This window comes from Triplophysa dalaica, chromosome 25, assembly GCF_015846415.1.
Source record: "Triplophysa dalaica isolate WHDGS20190420 chromosome 25, ASM1584641v1, whole genome shotgun sequence".
Classification (NCBI taxonomy): domain Eukaryota; kingdom Metazoa; phylum Chordata; class Actinopteri; order Cypriniformes; family Nemacheilidae; genus Triplophysa; species Triplophysa dalaica.
In genome coordinates, this window is record NC_079566.1 from 3,660,001 (window position 1) to 3,677,997 (window position 17,997).

The window sequence follows — 17,997 nt, forward strand, 5'->3', positions numbered from 1 at the left end:
TGATTCAAACACAAGCCAAACAAGCATAAACATGGTTCCGAGGACTAAATGAAACAAAGTGACTCTGCTGCCTCATGACGCAGTACATGCAGTAAAATATTCCATCAAAGACCCATTTTATTGTTCCATTGACACATTCTGGATTCTTGTGGCATTATTGCACCAAAATAGGTAACAAAATTTAAGTGAGCACAGTTACTGACCGATGATGATAATCCAACCCCCCTGAAAGAAGTCAGTGGTGTCCAGACACTTCAGAGCAGTTCCTCCATACCTTAAATATCTAATGTCCTCTCTGATTCTGCTCATCAAGCTCAAATCAGTTCATGACAAACAAATCAAAAACACCAGAATCAAATAGAAATCCACCGGTCACCTAAGCGTTCATCTCTGAATAAACCAGATGATTCTCTTCATAACATGATTTCTCTGAAGAGGCAGCATGCTTTATTTGACTCTGAAACAGTATTTCCAAACACTTTCTGCATATTGTTGCATGAACTAAATGTTTCATGAAAAACTTACTTCCTGAATTAAAAAGGTCATGTGCAGAGTACAAGTGTTCCTATTTTACATTGACATTAATTCATTTGGCAGACGCCTTTATTCAAAGCGACTTACAAGTAGGAGAGCATATCACAGTTTGTCAACACGCTTAACAGAACCGTTAGTTTACACGGCCATGCTACTAGAAGATTAAAGTTGAAGAACGCAAAGGAGAGAATGAACAACAAGAAAACATATACTGTTATTGGTTAGTCAGATAAATGTAGAACACGTGTGCTTTGAGGTGTTTTTTGAAAATTGTTAAAGATGCTCCAGTTCAGGTGGAGGACAGTCAACGGTTGTTGAGATCTGTTTGGTTATAAGCATTCTTCCAAATATCTTCCTGTGTTCATCAGAACAAAGACATTTATACAGATTCGGGACAACTCAAAGGGGATTAAATGCATTTTAATTTTTGGGGTGAACTGTCCCTTTACGTTGCAGTATTAATGGCTGGTTGGTCCACTCTTTAAATACTGCCAAACATGGCAACATTACTGTTGGCACGTTTTCATTTCTTCTTCATTTCTATCAACATTGGTTGTGGTGACACAGCACGACTTCCTGCGTTTGCATTTTGAGCAGCAAAAGAAGAAGTGATTTCCCATTTACAGCATCAAGCAGACCTAAGCTATAGGTCCTGTTGAAGAAAATAAGATAGGATCTGTGCATGGACTCAAGTACTCGTAAACACCAGAATTCTATGTGGTATCGGTGGCATTGCCTGAAACCCTAATTTAAAAAAAATAATTAAAGCAGTAAACAGATAAAGCAGTGTAGGGAAAGTTACTCTGAAAAAGTAATGCATTACTAGTTACAAGTTACATATTCAGTAGAGAAATTAGATCACTGTACAAATGACTCTCTCCAAAAAGTATTTAATGACTTACTAATAATTTTCTATATCCTATATCAACCTTGATTAGTTCAGTTATTCAAGGATAGACATGAAACAACTTTTTAATTCATTCAAATAAATCATATCAAACTACATAAAGTACTGTTATTAACTGACTTGTATTACAAATGTGAGAAAGATAAACGAATGAACAATGCAGTGCAGGATTATATTCAGCTGTCAATTTGTCCCTGTATGACGAGACGATCATATGATGATGAAATGTTTTCTCCAGCACACGCACGCAATGTTTTTCACTAACTTGAAGTGGTTATTTTAAAATGGACATCTCAAGAGTAAAATTAACAATTCTATATGGTTTGCCATCTTAATGCAAATGTAATGTATGTGACAGAGTAACAGGAATAGAAGTGGAAAGCTGAGGGTTCAGTTCTGAATGATACTGCTGGCTTCTGTCACTGGATTCAGAGAGAAAACACTGCAGAAAGATCAAATGCCACCCTTAAATAACTCAAGTCCACGTGGCCACAGTTCACAGAACAAACACAGTTTTTTGCTTTGCGTTCCCAGGAATGAATTGTTGTGAATCTCTTTTGCTTGATGTGGCCTGTAGAGCTGCAGGGAAAACAAACACTTCATTCTCTCCCACCGAACTCACACACAATCACCTCCGTCAACAACTGCCTTCTCTTCCCACTCCTGCCTTCTTTCATAAAGCCTTTCTGAGTCAACCTTCATATTCAACAGTGTCTGTCATTAAACAATTCCACACAATATGGAACACAAATCACTTTGAAATCACTCAATCGTGTTATGCAAACATGTTAATACAAATTAGACTCAAAATTATGATGACAGTGAGGTTGATGGTGATTCTGTTTATATCTGGATATGAAAACTTCATCTTATATATAACGCCACTTGGAGTATAAAAGGTTGTTACTTTTGCGTTCCCAGTTGATGACGCTGACATTCTGACACATTTTAAAACTCACAGCACAAATACAAATCAAGCATGTGTACAGAATTATTCAGTCCAAGTCATTCATTTGACCCACTGCAGCTTTGTATGTGTCTGCAAATACACACACATATACTGATATATATACTGTATCCTGTACAACTATCCTGAAAGGTTCAGTCAAAAGAGAGAGGACAGCAAACAACAGATTTCCTCAAATAAACTATTTTACATAATGATGTTTGTCTGCTTATATTACAACACAGTTTAATCCTGTTGTAGAGCAGCTTCCATAAAAATCCCCATTAACTGATAACATGAACAAAATCATGAAGCTCATGAAACTGTGCTGCAGATTTAGAGAGTAAAGTGAGATTTACTGCTGCTGGATTTTATTAGCATATTAAACATCATTCTTTCTCTTGTGTTCTCTGAGTCATCACTGGCAACACAGCACACTTCTCAAGCAAACCTCAAAAAGATTTTAAACAACATGCTGCTGCTGCCGAAATATTGAACACAGAAATTTGTGACATTGAGGGCGTTTACATGCACAAAATAAACGGATATCTATTAAAAATCAGCTTTTTTCACCTGTTAACATGCATATCAATAAACCAGCTACGCAGAAGCCCATGTTCACATGGAAGTTTGACACTTGTCAGGTTTCTCGTGTGCAGTGACGTCATCGTCGATAGTATGTCTGGTAATTAGAAATGCTGCGGGTAATCGGTCAGAAGCTGTATTTTTATATCTCTTCTCATAGTCGCAGTACCTGCAAATGCAACAATAGTTCTTCAATTTGACATTTCTACATCAACTGCATGATTCCAGAGCGCACTTTTAATGCGTTATTCCTTTGAGACTTTAACTATTGCGCTGTCAGACATGCACACATAAACAAAACTGTTAAAGAAAACCGGTAAAGGCGTTTACATGCAGAGTCATAGGCAAAAAACTACCTCTGCCGAGCGGGTTTCGCTTTCGCTGTTTATGCGCTTTCCTTGATAAATGAAAACTGTTTCACGTGTTAACATGACCCACTTGTAATCAGCTTATTAAGCATGATCGAAGAAAGACTGTGCATGTAAACGCACTCAATATTAATAACAGTTATCTATTAAATCATGTTCATGGACACAGATTTTCCCCTTTTTTTGTGTCAGTCAGCATGACTTTCAATCAACGTACTTCATGTGGTATCTTTCATATCTATAAATATATATCAATGCATATTTCATATCTATTTTTCTTTGCGGCTGTTGTTTTAGGGTTTGGGGTGAAATAAGGTGTTGGTTAGCCATGTCCTGAAATATGTACAATTTCTTTTGATATCAGGTTATAAATGTACATACACACGCCGTCTGTGTATTGAAAGTCGTTCTGAGTGACACAGGAAAAGGGGTAAATTTGTGTCCATGAAAACACGAGAATAGATTCCAAAGTCCGTGCCAAAGCCATGAAGTGCCTTGAGAATGGGTTGAATATTTTTGAGACAGACTGAAGATAAAGAGACAGATAAAGAACAAGCAGACATTTCTTATCATTAAATATAGTCATTTACTCAAACCAACCTATCTAGAATTCCCTGCCAGCCCACAGTATGATTATCAAGATTATCCAGAGTTTCAAAAACCAATGGATTAAAGACCTTGCATGAACAATTACACGTGTGATGAACCCACAAACATCTACAAGATATCACCTGACTGACTCTTACTGATTGAAGTCATTTATCAGTCTTCATCCTTTATAAATGTTGCAGTTTTGGATATGATCATTTCAAATTCAAATACAACTTAAGAAAAAATGTTTTACTACTATTAAATACCTAGCAAACAACAGTGATTTTGAATGATTTGTTAATCAATGATTAGTTTCAAAACTGCACATAAAAACGACTACTTTAGACCTTTATAACATAATTGTTTGTGACTTGTTTCATCTAAAGTTTTCGTTTAACTCCGCTCCAGTTCTTTAAATTAAATGAGTGAAATGCGACTGAAGGGAGTTTAGTTACTGAAGAGTCCAGTGTGTCTGTGAATGTGTTTCCTCATTCTGTTCCTCTGTGGTGTGATGATCAACCAGCCTCCACAACATTCACAAAGCACACCTGTTCTCCATTTATCTGACTAACCAATAACCGTCACAATGTTTTATGTCTAATAAAAAAACCTTTCATGTTGTTCATTCCCTCCTTTGCTGACTCCAGCTTTAATCTTCTAGTAGCATGGCCTTGTAAACTAACAGAACTGTTTAGCGTGTTGACAAACTGTGATATGCTCTCCTACTTGAAAGTCGCTTTGAATAAAGGCGTCTGCCAATGAATAAATGTAAATGTCAATGTAAATGTAATGTAAAGGAGAGTTTTCCAGATGGACAATTCATTGCGTTTGATGAATGAGGTCAGATGTTGTTGAGTGTTTGAGAAGTGTATGAAAACACACGTACAGTCTTGATTCTGTTTGTCAGTGTAGTCCAGGGTTTAGTTTGCACTAAACATGATGATCTAGAGTTAGAGTTCACGGTCACTTGATGAATAAATAAATGAAGCGATAACAGCCTTTCTACTGACATCATCAACCTCACACACCGCCTCTGAACAATGAGAAGACAACAACTGTGTACTGAGTTAAATTGACGTGATATTTGGAAATGTTGTTGAGCAGACATTCATTGCAAGATTCTTTATGTCGAAGCCCATCTGGCTCGGATCTGCTGAGACACGTCCGTCTGTTTTGCATCACATGCAAAGAAAAGAAAATCACAAATGTCTTGTGCTCAACCGTCTCATCAGTGCGTCATCTGATGAAGATGAACACTTGAGTCCACATTGGTTGTTGTATTTACCAGCTTTCTCTTTCTACCACAAACAATCTAAAGGACAGAATAAAAAGTGGTGATGAAACAGGCAGAAACCGCTGTCTTTGACATCTGTCTTCAGCCCAATAACTGTGTTCTATACCCAACTAATACTGTAAAGAATGTTTAAACGGGCAGAAATGTTCCTTCTGTAACCCAGGTACAGATCTGTGGTGATCATATATGTGACAACAGGGGGCAGAGCCGCCATTTTAAAAGTGTAGGGAGAGAGGACACAGTAGTTATAAATATATATATATAAACAGTAAGTCAATGTATATATACTCTATACTATATTATGAATATACATTTATAAAAAAAACTTTGGGAGAAACAGAGCCAATTCTCCTCAAGCTTTGTACTCGTATGCGAGATACACGAAAGACGGTTCGCCTCATAACACTCACTTGTGATTGGCTGAATGTAAGTCAACTCAAATCTGTGAAACAAACCAGAGAACATGGGCAGGAATTGTTGCTGCGCCGTGTTGAAAAAGTGCAGGGGGTGGCAGAACCATCTTTATCTGAAAATGGAGGTGACATGTCTGTCCCACACGCATTCTACACACATGTTTAGTTTCATTTCTTAATTTGATTGACAATTTCAGTTTAGTTTCTAGTCTTTGGCAGGTTTTAATGTGGCACTGCTAGTTTTTGTCTTTGCACTAGCCATATACTAAATATAACCTCAGTGTTGATTCTTTACTAAAGAAAGGATGAAGATGAGACATCGATGAGTAAACAAGCGGATGAAGAGACAAAAACCAAGACAATAAAAGCTTAACAAAAATAAGATAAAACGTATGATATGTCATACGAGTTGAAAACATCAAGTGTAATGTGTGTGAAAACAGTCCAGAGCTGACTGCTGTCCACATAAACATACAGAACGCTCATAAACATACATTTAGCATGTTTATATATAGTTTCTCATGTTCTTCATAAGGTGAGATCAGACTCCTGCCATCACATATGTTCCAGAGAGACACATAGATAAGATTTAATTTTGTTGTATTAATCATTCTGATAAAAATTATCTTCTACCTCAGTACTCTTACCATTAACAACAAATTCAGAGAAAAGTATTTTTACTTGCAAAGTATTCACTGCAGATTGAATAAAGGGATGCAGCGATTTTTAACTATTTAACTGCGCTTAAAACGTGATGGTTAATTATTCACAAATGATTCGTTACACCCTGTGCATAGAACGAAACTGTCGTAACTTGAAAAATGAAAATGAAAACAGCAGCGGTGCACCAGCTTAAAGAGCCTCACACTAGATTAAAGAGACCAAACAGCCAATCTTGTACATTCACCATCAAAGCCGTAGAGGGGACACTTGGGCTTTCAGTGCACGTAAACAAACAAAGTGGCATGTAAGTTAACGGAGTGTCACAACGGACGAGAAGCGGCGCGTCGAGGATGAGTACATTCTGTACGTGGAAGCTCAACTTTAAAGTCTACTCCTGACACAAGTTGAGCCGACTTCATTTATTTTTATCAAACAATTACTGAGCTTTGAACGTTATTTAGCGAAGAGGCTCTATATCACGTTAATAAATCCATTATTGTTTGCTCTGAAGGAAAACGGCAGGGACACAAAATACATGGGATCCATACGTGCTAACTCTTAAAGGGACCGCAGCTTAATAAATATCTCTGTTTTAATGCTTATAAAATAACAAATAACCAAGCCAAAACACACTCCCCTGATAGCACACATACATATGGCTTACATCTATTTGACGTCTGCATTTATATCTGCAAGACATCTGCAATACATAGTTTGCTCATCTGCAATACGTCTCGGAGATATCTGCCGTCAGACGTCATGTAGACATCTAGAAGACGTCTGTAAGATGTTTATGATTTAGAATGGATGTAAAGCTGCTCTTTCTAAGATGTTTAGCAGATGTTTTTACGCAGCAGATCTCCAGATCTTTAGCAGACGTATGACAGACGTTCAGACATCTCCGAGACGTATTGTAGATGAGCAATCTAAGTATCGCAGATGTCTTGCAGATGGAAATGCAGACGTCAAAAAGACTTAAACCAGATGGATTGTGCTATCCGGGTCACTGCTTCTGACTGATCAACTTAAATAACTTTAATTAGCCGGCCGGTAGAGAATTGCAGCGGTCCGGTCTTGATATGACCAGAGCTTGGACTAGCAGCTGAGAGGCTACCACAGGAATGGACCGATTTTCCTCATGTTACAGATTTGTTTTCATTTTATTACTTACGGATTGACTGTATTTGACTATATGAAATGTCTGTGAGTTAGGTTAATAGATTTTTTTGGTACTATAACCTTATTTATTAAGGTAACTAAAAATCTAATAACTAGACAGTATTATTTATTTATTACTTTTTTGTGGCAGGGCAAGTAACAATTTTGGCAGTAATCATTGCATCAGTAATTGAAGATCTGACTAGTTCTAGACGTCCCAACTGTCTATTTGCATTGGTTATCTGTCTGGTCTTGCGTGTGTAAGCCAGCTAAGTTGCATATTTAAAACTAGTGATGTGAGAAAACCACCACATGCAGCTGAGAGAAACGAATAAACAGATCAGAAGCCCGTCTCATTTCATTTTTCATTAGATAATGCGAATATCAGATATTTATACATTATAAAAGTCAAAGGTTTGAAATATTTACGTGTTAAGTCTTTGCATGTTCATGTTTTTCAAACTATAAAGACTTCCTTTATTTGGTCAACAGTAAATAACTGTTTTCTATTTGAATTTATAGATAAAATATAATTTATAACCTGAACAGCAAAGTTTCAGCCGCCACTAAGCTCCTATACAAAATCACGGCTTTAGTTGAACATCAGATAGTGCTTCATTTATTTTTCTGCAACATAAATATTGTCCAAAATGTTGTGGTGGATCATTCAATTCAGTTTGTGCTTGATTTGTGTAGTGTAAATCATAAATATATAATGCAATGATGAAGCCCCAGTCGTAAAACTATCGTCACTGGGGTTAAAGCACATTTTTATGTTGGATTATGATTATGTTATGTTTATGTTAAAAAAGTGATTTAACAGGGCAAAAGAACATGTGAAATATTTAATATGATACATATATATGATTTGTATATTAGTGTAAGTCTGTTGTAGGGAAACAAAACAGGTTCTAGCAGGAACATCCGCCTAAGGACACGCTCACGTCTACAACAGTGTGTTCTTGGCAACTTGCCACATATAATACTATAGGTGGACAAAAAAGGACAAAAACAGGACAATATTGAGAAAGCAAATATTTCTGCATTTAATTTTAATGGATTTGATAAATGAATAAATATGACATGTTATTGATTTGATCACATGTACGGTCATCTGCACAAGTCTGTGTTCTTGTAAAACTCTTTAACTGTGATATTTATTCAATGATCTAATTATCATTCTTTTGGGAAATACACACCAGACATGCCTGTTCTCAACCGTTAGTCTGTAGAGATTAAATGACAAGACTCTGTCGTGTATCTATGAATCTTTCCTGAAGTTTAGAGCGTGGTACTATCATGCAGAAGTCACGGGCTGGATCCCAGGGATTACACATTGCACTTACGTCTCGTATAGTGCCATCTAAAAAGGGGAAAAACTCACTCTCACGCACCTTCTCTGGATCTGTTCCACGTTTGTGTAATGATCTGCCCGCTGCTACAAGATCAGCAGATTCTGTTGCCATCTTTAAGAATCAGCTGAAAACATCCGAACTTCCATCAACACCTGACCGATCAGTTCTGACTTCTACCTCTTTTCTACTCTTTCTATCCTTAAAAGAAAAGAAGATAAAACACTTAGCGTTGTATACTGTGGTGGGCTATATGAGACCAGTTTCAGTGCACTTATGCTTTGTGTTGTCCTTATGTTGTCCCAATTGCTTCTATTGTTTACCTCATCTGTGAGTCGCTTTGGATAAATGCGTCTGCTAAATGACTAAATGTAAATAACTTTGTTCCTGTGTTGTGATTAAGTGAGCAAACATGAGAAGTTTTTAGGCACGTACCCAAAACATAATCCATACCAACAAAAGACAGGAGTTTATTTAACTTTAAGGGATATTCGGTGAAAACCTCAGCATTTTTGAGGATCTTTGCTACTGTCCGGCTTGTTTTATTGTGTTTAACTACAGCTGTCCTCGTTTTTTCTGGCAATTGCAGCAGGTATGTGTTGGATCAATATCAGATAGCAGACTGTATTCTGTCGATTCTGGCACTTAACAACACAGCGAAATGATATTTTAAATTCATTATGTAGCCGACCATGTGCTGGTTCCGCCTCCAGTTTTCCCTTTTGTTTCGCCTTCATTTAATGCTGTGACGTAATCGTGACGTTGGCACAGAAGAGGTCTGTAGCGTTTCGTTTACAGCACAGTCAGCATGTCAAAGCTTCATTTAACAGTGTGATAGCCACAGGGGTGTAAAGTCGATTGAAAACAACAGAAAGATCATTGACAGCAGTGATGTGTTATTTACGTCTGTGAGTGACACTGCTGTTTGTCTTCTCATTTACTCATTGATGTCTGATCTCTTCCATAGACACTTAACACTCAATATTCTTTCTAGACTTGAAACAGATTAGATATGTTTTGTTTTCTCAGCTGATTTGCGCGTATGATCAATAGATATGATCAGCTCGGTGCTATCGTGTCTCTGAACAGGAGGACATTCACGTGCAACCACTCACATGACACTTAATGTGACATTTAAGATTAATGTTACACTGTCTGAATCATCTCCCATCTAGTGTTTAACGCATCATGCCCTATGTAGAACATAATAAATGTGAGAACAAGTGACTGATTTATCACAGTTCTCATAGTGAAGGGGGCGGGACTCGATTGGATGAGATCTTTGACGAGAGGCTGTATGTATCGTGATGTCATGGAATTTTTAGATTTTTTGAGCACACGTGCCAGACCGTCAGTTTTGAACGCTTATATCTATTAAATGGTAATATTGTCAGCGCATTGGGGCATATCAGTTTATTGAAGTCCTTAAAACTAACTTGCTTTTAATAAAAGGAAATCAACTTTTCCGACTATCTCTGACCACAACAACACAAGTCAAGCTGTATGAGATCAAGAATAACTAATATAAATAATTTAAGAGGTATAATAAAACATTGTACTGAAATAGCCTTTTCTGTTAGTAAACATTTTGACACGTTTTTGTTGATTTAAAATCCCCTGACCGCATTACTTACGCTAGGTCGCACGTTATGTTGACTTGCTTTATGACAATGACTAGAAAAAATTGGATTAAATTTAAACATGTAAGGTCCCTCACTGTCTAGGACCGCGATTGTTTTTGAAAAAATCAACTTCAACGCAAGGAACCTGGCCACCTGTACATGCACACTCAATGGATCCAGAGACAAACTGACAGGATGACCTCCAGTTAAGTGGCCTGACATCTACACCTACCAGACAGAGAAACCAAGCGTGTGAAGTAAAGATAAACTGAGGGCGTATACATCTATAGATGCCTGCGTGTGCTAACAGTGACAAACGTTAGCAAAAGCATTTACTTGAAGACAAACTCAACTCAACTCAACTTTATTTATATAGCGCTTTTTACAATTTTCATTGTTACAAAGCAGCTGTACATGAGACACATTGAATACAAATATGACCATGAACAAACCTGAACATAACATGAGCCTTCCCACTGTTCCCTCTCCCTTTATACCAACGCACCTTGACAACTAAAGAAGAAAAGATGTCAAACACCTTCCTCCGTGTTTAGTTTCTGGCCAATACTTAACTGCGTGTTGTATAACTAACAAAAGTAAGCTAGCATACCCTGTGCGTTCAAAAGTTAACGCTATGTGAAAAAAAACCTTTCTGATTTAGGTATACGTGAGATATTTTTTGACACAAATCATAATCCACACCAACAACAGACCGTCGATTTTTAATCTGTGAAAACGCCAGCATTTTTTGTTATATTTTCGTTTTATTGCGTTGAACTACAGCTGTCGTCAGTGTTTTTGTCTGGTCACGTCCGCAGGTATGTGTTAAAATATCAAATTAGAGACTGAATTCTGTCGATTGTCGCACTAAACCAAACAAGAGCGCCCTCTGGCTTTTGATGTTGTAGAATTGAACCGTAAATCATTGAGAAACTGAGAGTTTAAGAATCATACGATATATCCCCCAGCCCTAGATGACGTCACAAATATGCTCATTGGTTTGTGATGTCATCAGCACCACAGTCACTCAAAATCCTGCCAATACACGAAATACATTGAAAATCAAATCCCATGTGACTGAAGCTACACTAGACTAATGTCCAGTATAAATGACCGTCCCATAAACTCAAAAGCTGTGAATATAGCTCTACTTTACAGGCAGTAATAAATGACCCACAGATGTTTACACACAGTGAGAAAACTATTGAGCAACAGCTGATGATAACTATATACAGCCATGGACCAAAATATTGCCACTCTTGGAAAACATGAGCAAAGTAAGCAGTGAAATAAATCTGCATTGCTTCTCCTTTTATTCAAACAATTAACAAAATTCCAACAATTCATTAAACTATTATTTAATAATAAACAATTGGAGGGAATATCACAGTATGAAACAAATGTTTTTCTCCAATACATGTCATAATTATTGCCAACCTTGAGTTCAATATTTTCTGCAACCTACATGCAAGTAAAACAGCTCGGAGTGTCTTCTTTTAGGGCCGGTTTCACAGACAAGGTTTAAGACTATAGTCCCAGACTAAAATACATGTATGAGCAGTCTTAACTGAAAATGACATGCCCTGACATATCTTCTACAGTGCGATTGTTGTTTCTAAAGAATTTTAAACTCATCTCCATGAGTAATATAATAGCGAGTGGTGGTCGGGCGGTGGAGCGAGACTGCTTGCAACACGAGAAGCAATGTGCTGTTGAGGTTATTGCTGACTACAGACGTGAGCTGGCTTTATTGTATGCCTGTTGTACACTATAGTGATGTGAGAAATTGGCACTTCAAGAAAGTATTTTTACACTGCATACGAAAGCATTACGCTCACATTGCCCTGCATATGCAGAAAGAGTGTCTAAAGCACCATGCCATGTCTGTTTAATGGAAGTCATGACAATCGGCGGCCTTTAGTACAGCCCTTTACGTCAAAGCAGAGCGCCTCCAAGCAGCAATTTAGCATTGCATTGCTTCCAATTTGTGCAATAGCAGTGGTGCACCTTGTTCATATACTATCTTTGGCCTCTCCCATTGAGCCCTGGTGTTTGCAGTGTTATGTGCACCGCACGTTTACTTCCATTACATTATTTCAAATACCTCTTCAATACGCTAATTTTACTGGCACGTTGATGAACAGTAAACCAAAAACTGCTGTGAGCCAGAAATTTGTACAAGTTGACTACTTTTTGCTTAAATATTATAAAATTAGTCAAGTTAAATAAAGAGAAATTCAGTAAAAAAAAAAAATCTTAACTTCTTACTGTTCCTGTCACATAAGCATAGAATATTGCAAATACACTTGAATGTGCCAAGCCATCAGAACCGATTTGAACCGAAAACCGTGGGTGAAAAACCAAGGTTCGTATTGAACCGCGGGTGAGCTGTACTGTAGCATCCCTAATCTAAGGATGATTTTATGTAGGAATGTAAAGTTCTGTCATTTCGACTAGGGATGTTAGGCTCGTGATGAAGGATGTGGTTTCACAGATCTGGCAACCCTGCCAAGCCGGTCCATTAATACTCAAGAGCAAGCTGAGTGTGTATGACTATGAAAACATATTTGTCGTTGTGTCAACTCAAACATTATATTTCCTACACTAACACAACAAAGAGAGGGTATCCAATTTTTTCGGGAATTAGTGTTGTGGCATTCTAGCAAACTTCGAGTGACATGGACCGTTCCAAGATGGGGGACGGTTCTACGTGCCTGGAGCACTTGAATGAGGCATCTAGTTATTGATATCTATGGTACAGTCTCTACATGTTTTTATGTTAATGGAGATAACAAATCCAGCAGTTCACTCAAAAATAAAATATATATACACAAGTTAGACCATAAAGATTTATGAGTTTCTTCATCTGAACCAGTTTTTCTCATATGACATTTCTCTCATAGACTCAACATGACAAAGCTACAAGAAGCATAACATCCATCACTAAAGTCATGAAACAATATTCTGAGAGTATTTATTGAAACTAAAATGGTACACATGCATATGCAAGCACTAGATTCAAAGATGGCGGCACATTAATAACTTCAGATGTCATTGGTTCTTAAGTGTCTGTGTAGTGGTATGATATTTCATCATGAACACTGTACCTCGTGCTAGTTGAACAATTTTCTCTAAGCTTCCTGAACTGTGTTTGCTACTCATAGATTATATTTTCATTTGTTTTTCACCAAACACTTGCATGAGACGTGTGCTTCTGCTGTATTCTATGAAGAATGTCTATCTTTTAAGAAGATACAGGCACCATACAGCACCATTTAATATAACAACCAGCAGAGCATTTTCATCCACAGGTTTGGTTATAGGGGACTGAATGACACAATGTTCGGGTGAACGGTTCCTTTAAATGTGATGTAACAGGTCTGACCTGCATTTAAATGGATGCAGACCTGAAATAACCTTCAGCTGCTGAGAAATCACAGCTAATAATTGTCATATTTCAACATCTCTTTTGGTGCTGTATGCCTCTCATTACATGAATGTGAAAATAGGATTAGTGAACACCACATGTCACAGGGTTCACTTTCATTACATAACTAGAGATTTGTGTCTTTCCACGGGCAGTATTGTGTCTGGAATTCATGTTCCCAATAAAACGCACTTACTTCACTCACTGTTTAGTGTACTGCTTTTCTAGTATTGGACACTGTAAAGGGTAGTATGCTACACGAGCGCACACTAATCATCATTGAGTCTGTAATCCAATTCTGTATAAAATCATTTAACATTAGAGACATTATAAAGACATAAATTCTAACATGCACTGATCGAACACTCCTTCACAAGACTAGAAATGTGTGAAACAAACTCTGGCCTTTATATAAAAGACCGCTGAAAGTGATTCAGTATATCAGTAATGTAAGTCAACAGTATTGTAGGACACAGTATTCTATTCACATTTTGGAACATGCAGTGTGTCATATGAGAATTTTTAATATATACAGAATATCTGCACATCAAGAAAAAATACACTTTCATTCAGACGTTTACAATTGTCGTCCATGTGCACAACAACAATCTATTAAAGCACAGATAGTTCAAATCAGTCTGATCAACATTTGAAACTAACTGAAGTTAATGACTATGGGTATAAGCGGTATGATCCACAGCAAACCATTATTAAGTAAGTGATAATGTATAGGCTCCCGGTTGTTATGGCAGAAATAATCCCTGACAGAGTGATCAGGACGTGAAGCGGAGGGTCTTGTATCTCACTGGGGATTATTTAACGATAACAGTCGTCTCCTTGTACATTGTCCCACATATTACACGGCTACTTGCCACATGAGAAAAAAAATGGAAATACTTTATAAGCTCAGTGGTACCGAATGCAGACAATTCCTTTTACTTTCGGTTTTAAATTAAGAAAGTAACGACATTCAAACGTCACGAACAGCCATATTGCTTTAATCATTTGTAAATACAATATCGTATATGTTATTAAAGGACATATTTAGATTTAATTTGCCAAAAAAACCTGTCAAAATGATTCTGCATCCGGGTTACCGTGTGTTAACAGTTTTGAGCAGTTGTTATCTGGGAATAACGAACCTGCAAATGTTGCGACTGGCCAATCAGAATCAAGCATTAAGGAGCCGTGTTATTAAGTATTTTAATGCATAATGCATTATATAAATAATAAATATTAATCAATATTTCATTATGAACGATGTCACACATATCAATGTTTATGAAACGTCACTTCACATGTTGCTTCTGTGCCTTTATAAAATTATTAGCCTATGTGACCTCATTTTGGGTGAACACACTATCATTGATGAAAAGGGTTGTGTTGCTGTGTATCCAGCTACATTTTATAGTTCTCAATCCTATACAAAACATGACCAACACATATCAGAAAACTGTCAGTATTGTATGTATATTAATAAGTGTGTGTATTTTTAAAGACTTGAGCGTTTCTATAAGTGGGTCATGTGTTTGCATACGAGCCATTCAGAAAACACAGGCCAACAACAACACATTAAACATTCACGTTAACATAAAACACAGTCGGATGCGATGAAAAGATTATTATTATTCACATTATCACTACTACAGTTACTACTATTATAACTATTTCACATACGTTGTCATTCGTCTACTCTTGTGTATTATTATGCACCATAACTTCATCTGCAACACAAACATCTGCACATACGTGTTGTTTACAGATAGGCTAATATTACAGTACATGTACAGTCTGGTTTAATGTAAATATCGTGTTTCTGAACGCCTTCGGAGGGTCTCTTGACCGAAAGACACTGAAAGAGTAACACAACCACATCCGCTCGCACAAACATCAGAAATGTATAAAACCGACATTCACGAGTTTCACTCTCCCCGTGTTTAACAAGAAGACATTCATACGCTTGACTTCAAAACACAGGAAATAACGCCTCACCTCGACGCGCTGCGACGCGACGCCTTCTGTGCGCGTGCTTCTGCGTGTCCTGCGCGAGTGTCTGTCAGTAGATATGGACGTAACGTCAGGGTTTGTTCCTCTGATCGGACAGACGTGGCCTGAAATGACCCAGCACAACACATCAACTCAACATGGACCCGGAGAGAGAGAGAGAGAGAGAGAGAGAGAGAGAGACAGAGAGAGAGAGACAGAGAGAGAGAGAGAGAGACAGAGAGAGAGAGACAGAGAGAGAGAGAGAGAGAGAGAGAGAGAGAGAGAGAGAGAGAGAGAGAGAGCGCGCTGTGGGGAATCAGAGAGCTCTTGACGTGAAGCCAGAGATCTTTAACCCTTTAACGTTACCGCAGATGGAAATAAGACATATTATAAAGACTTCCAGTAACTGACATGTATTATTATAACATACCGCCATATTCTGATCCAATTATTCCTGCTTATACCAGAAGAAACAAAATATGATTTCTTTTGTAAAGTTTTCTTTCCAATTTTGTTCCATATTCAATCTATACTTACATTTTTCATGACTGAATCTTTAATGTTTTAGATATATTACACATTTGTTATCGTGTCCCCAGGTTTTCACTCTGTCCTGTTACCTCTTAAAACCTTAAACTGTTCCACAAGACACATTTAGAGCAGAAAGTTTCCTCGTTTTATTCATTTTCTGATTTTTGAATATATCATGATAGTTTAGCTTTCCTGTTGCTCAGTGGTAAAAGCATTTTGTGGGTTTGATCACAGGGGATTGCACATACCTATTTATGAATGTATAGGATAAAGCAATGTAAGTGGCTTTGGATAAAAGCGTCTGCTAAATGCATAAATGTAAATGTAGCTATGACTGAGAGTCTATCTCATCACACAGTCCTGTTACCTTAATGATTTCTTTACTGATTTATTTTTATTTTTGGAAAATCACTACAATTTTCTCAATGTCCTCATGTTATTATGTTCACCATGTGGATATATTTCATGTATTTGTTCATTTTCTGCTAAAGAGTCAGTCCTGTTTCTTTCAGCCTTGTTACCATAATGCTTCCATTCTCCATTTAAAAAACATGTAAAAGATAAAATAGTTTTATGAGACTGATACACACATAATCATTTTGAATAGTAAAATGTGTGACATTAGATTGAATGTTGAAAAAGAAAACGATTGATCAAATGTTACATTCAGTGAATTGCATGTGCCTCCTCAAACATCACGACAGCGAAAAACGTTCAGTTTGATCCTCAGAAGGAAACCAAACATCTGACTTGAAAGAGACGATGAATACACAAAACAACTGGATACAAGATCATCAAACCCTGGACCTGAAGACGATTGAAAACATCACTGATATCAAAACAAGCTCAACACATATCTGTGTGTATAAAAGACTTGAGATCTCAAATCTTCTCCCACAGGTCTTACACTGCACCAGCAGTAGATCTTTGTTAAAGTGTTGACATGTATTTTAATCTGAGACTGGACTGTGAATGTGTGTTAGTCTGTGAACACGAGCTGAAATGCTTTAACTAGTCAAATATTTTGAAGTCATGCTGCCAAAATGTCAACAGACAGGTGTTTAGCCGACAAATAAAAACACACTTACTGTAATACTACAGTAGGAAACTTTCAAATTCATTGTTAAATCTTTTCACTCAACTTTTTAAAATTATTCAAAGTATAAGATTTAACCTATAGTTGTAGTCCCACATGAATCAAACACCATGGTCATAAGTGAAGGCACGTGGACTTCTGTCACACCTCATTCATGCAGCACACATACAGTTCACACAGGTCCATCTGGCAGGAAGATTGTTTGGTGAGTTTTAACTTTGATATGTTTGATTTGGGAGAGTTCCAAGTATGTCAAAGAATGTTAATGATGCATTCTGCAGCTAACTTAACACATTAAAATAAATGTTTCAAGGCCATTGACAACACTTGAGTGGAAATATCAATTACTTTTTCATTTAAAGACATTGAACATAAATGCTTGAAAGGTAAAGGATAATGTACAGGCAGCCAGTTGTTATGGCAGAAATAATAATAGCCTGTACATTATCCCACTTATTACACGGCTACTTGCCACATTGACTTTAAATGTGAATTAGAAATATTTGATTAGCTCATTTTTACTG

The 17,997-nt window shown here is 37.1% G+C and overlaps 1 protein-coding gene across 5 annotated transcripts in view; it reads right to left on the reverse strand.

Annotated features, from left to right (window-relative positions):
- The window catches only part of thrb (thyroid hormone receptor beta), a 75,789-nt gene extending 59,754 nt beyond the window's left edge, over positions 1-16,035 (reverse strand). For 2 of the 5 annotated variants that reach the window (XM_056742201.1, XM_056742197.1), the window contains exon 1: positions 15,853-16,035. The gene's annotated coding sequence lies outside the window, so the exon portion shown is untranslated. Of the gene's footprint in view, positions 1-8,853; positions 9,013-15,852 lie in introns of all 5 variants that reach the window. The other 3 variants (XM_056742199.1, XM_056742198.1, XM_056742200.1) reach the window with 3 other exon arrangements.
- Positions 16,036-17,997: the final 1,962 nt, after the last annotated feature.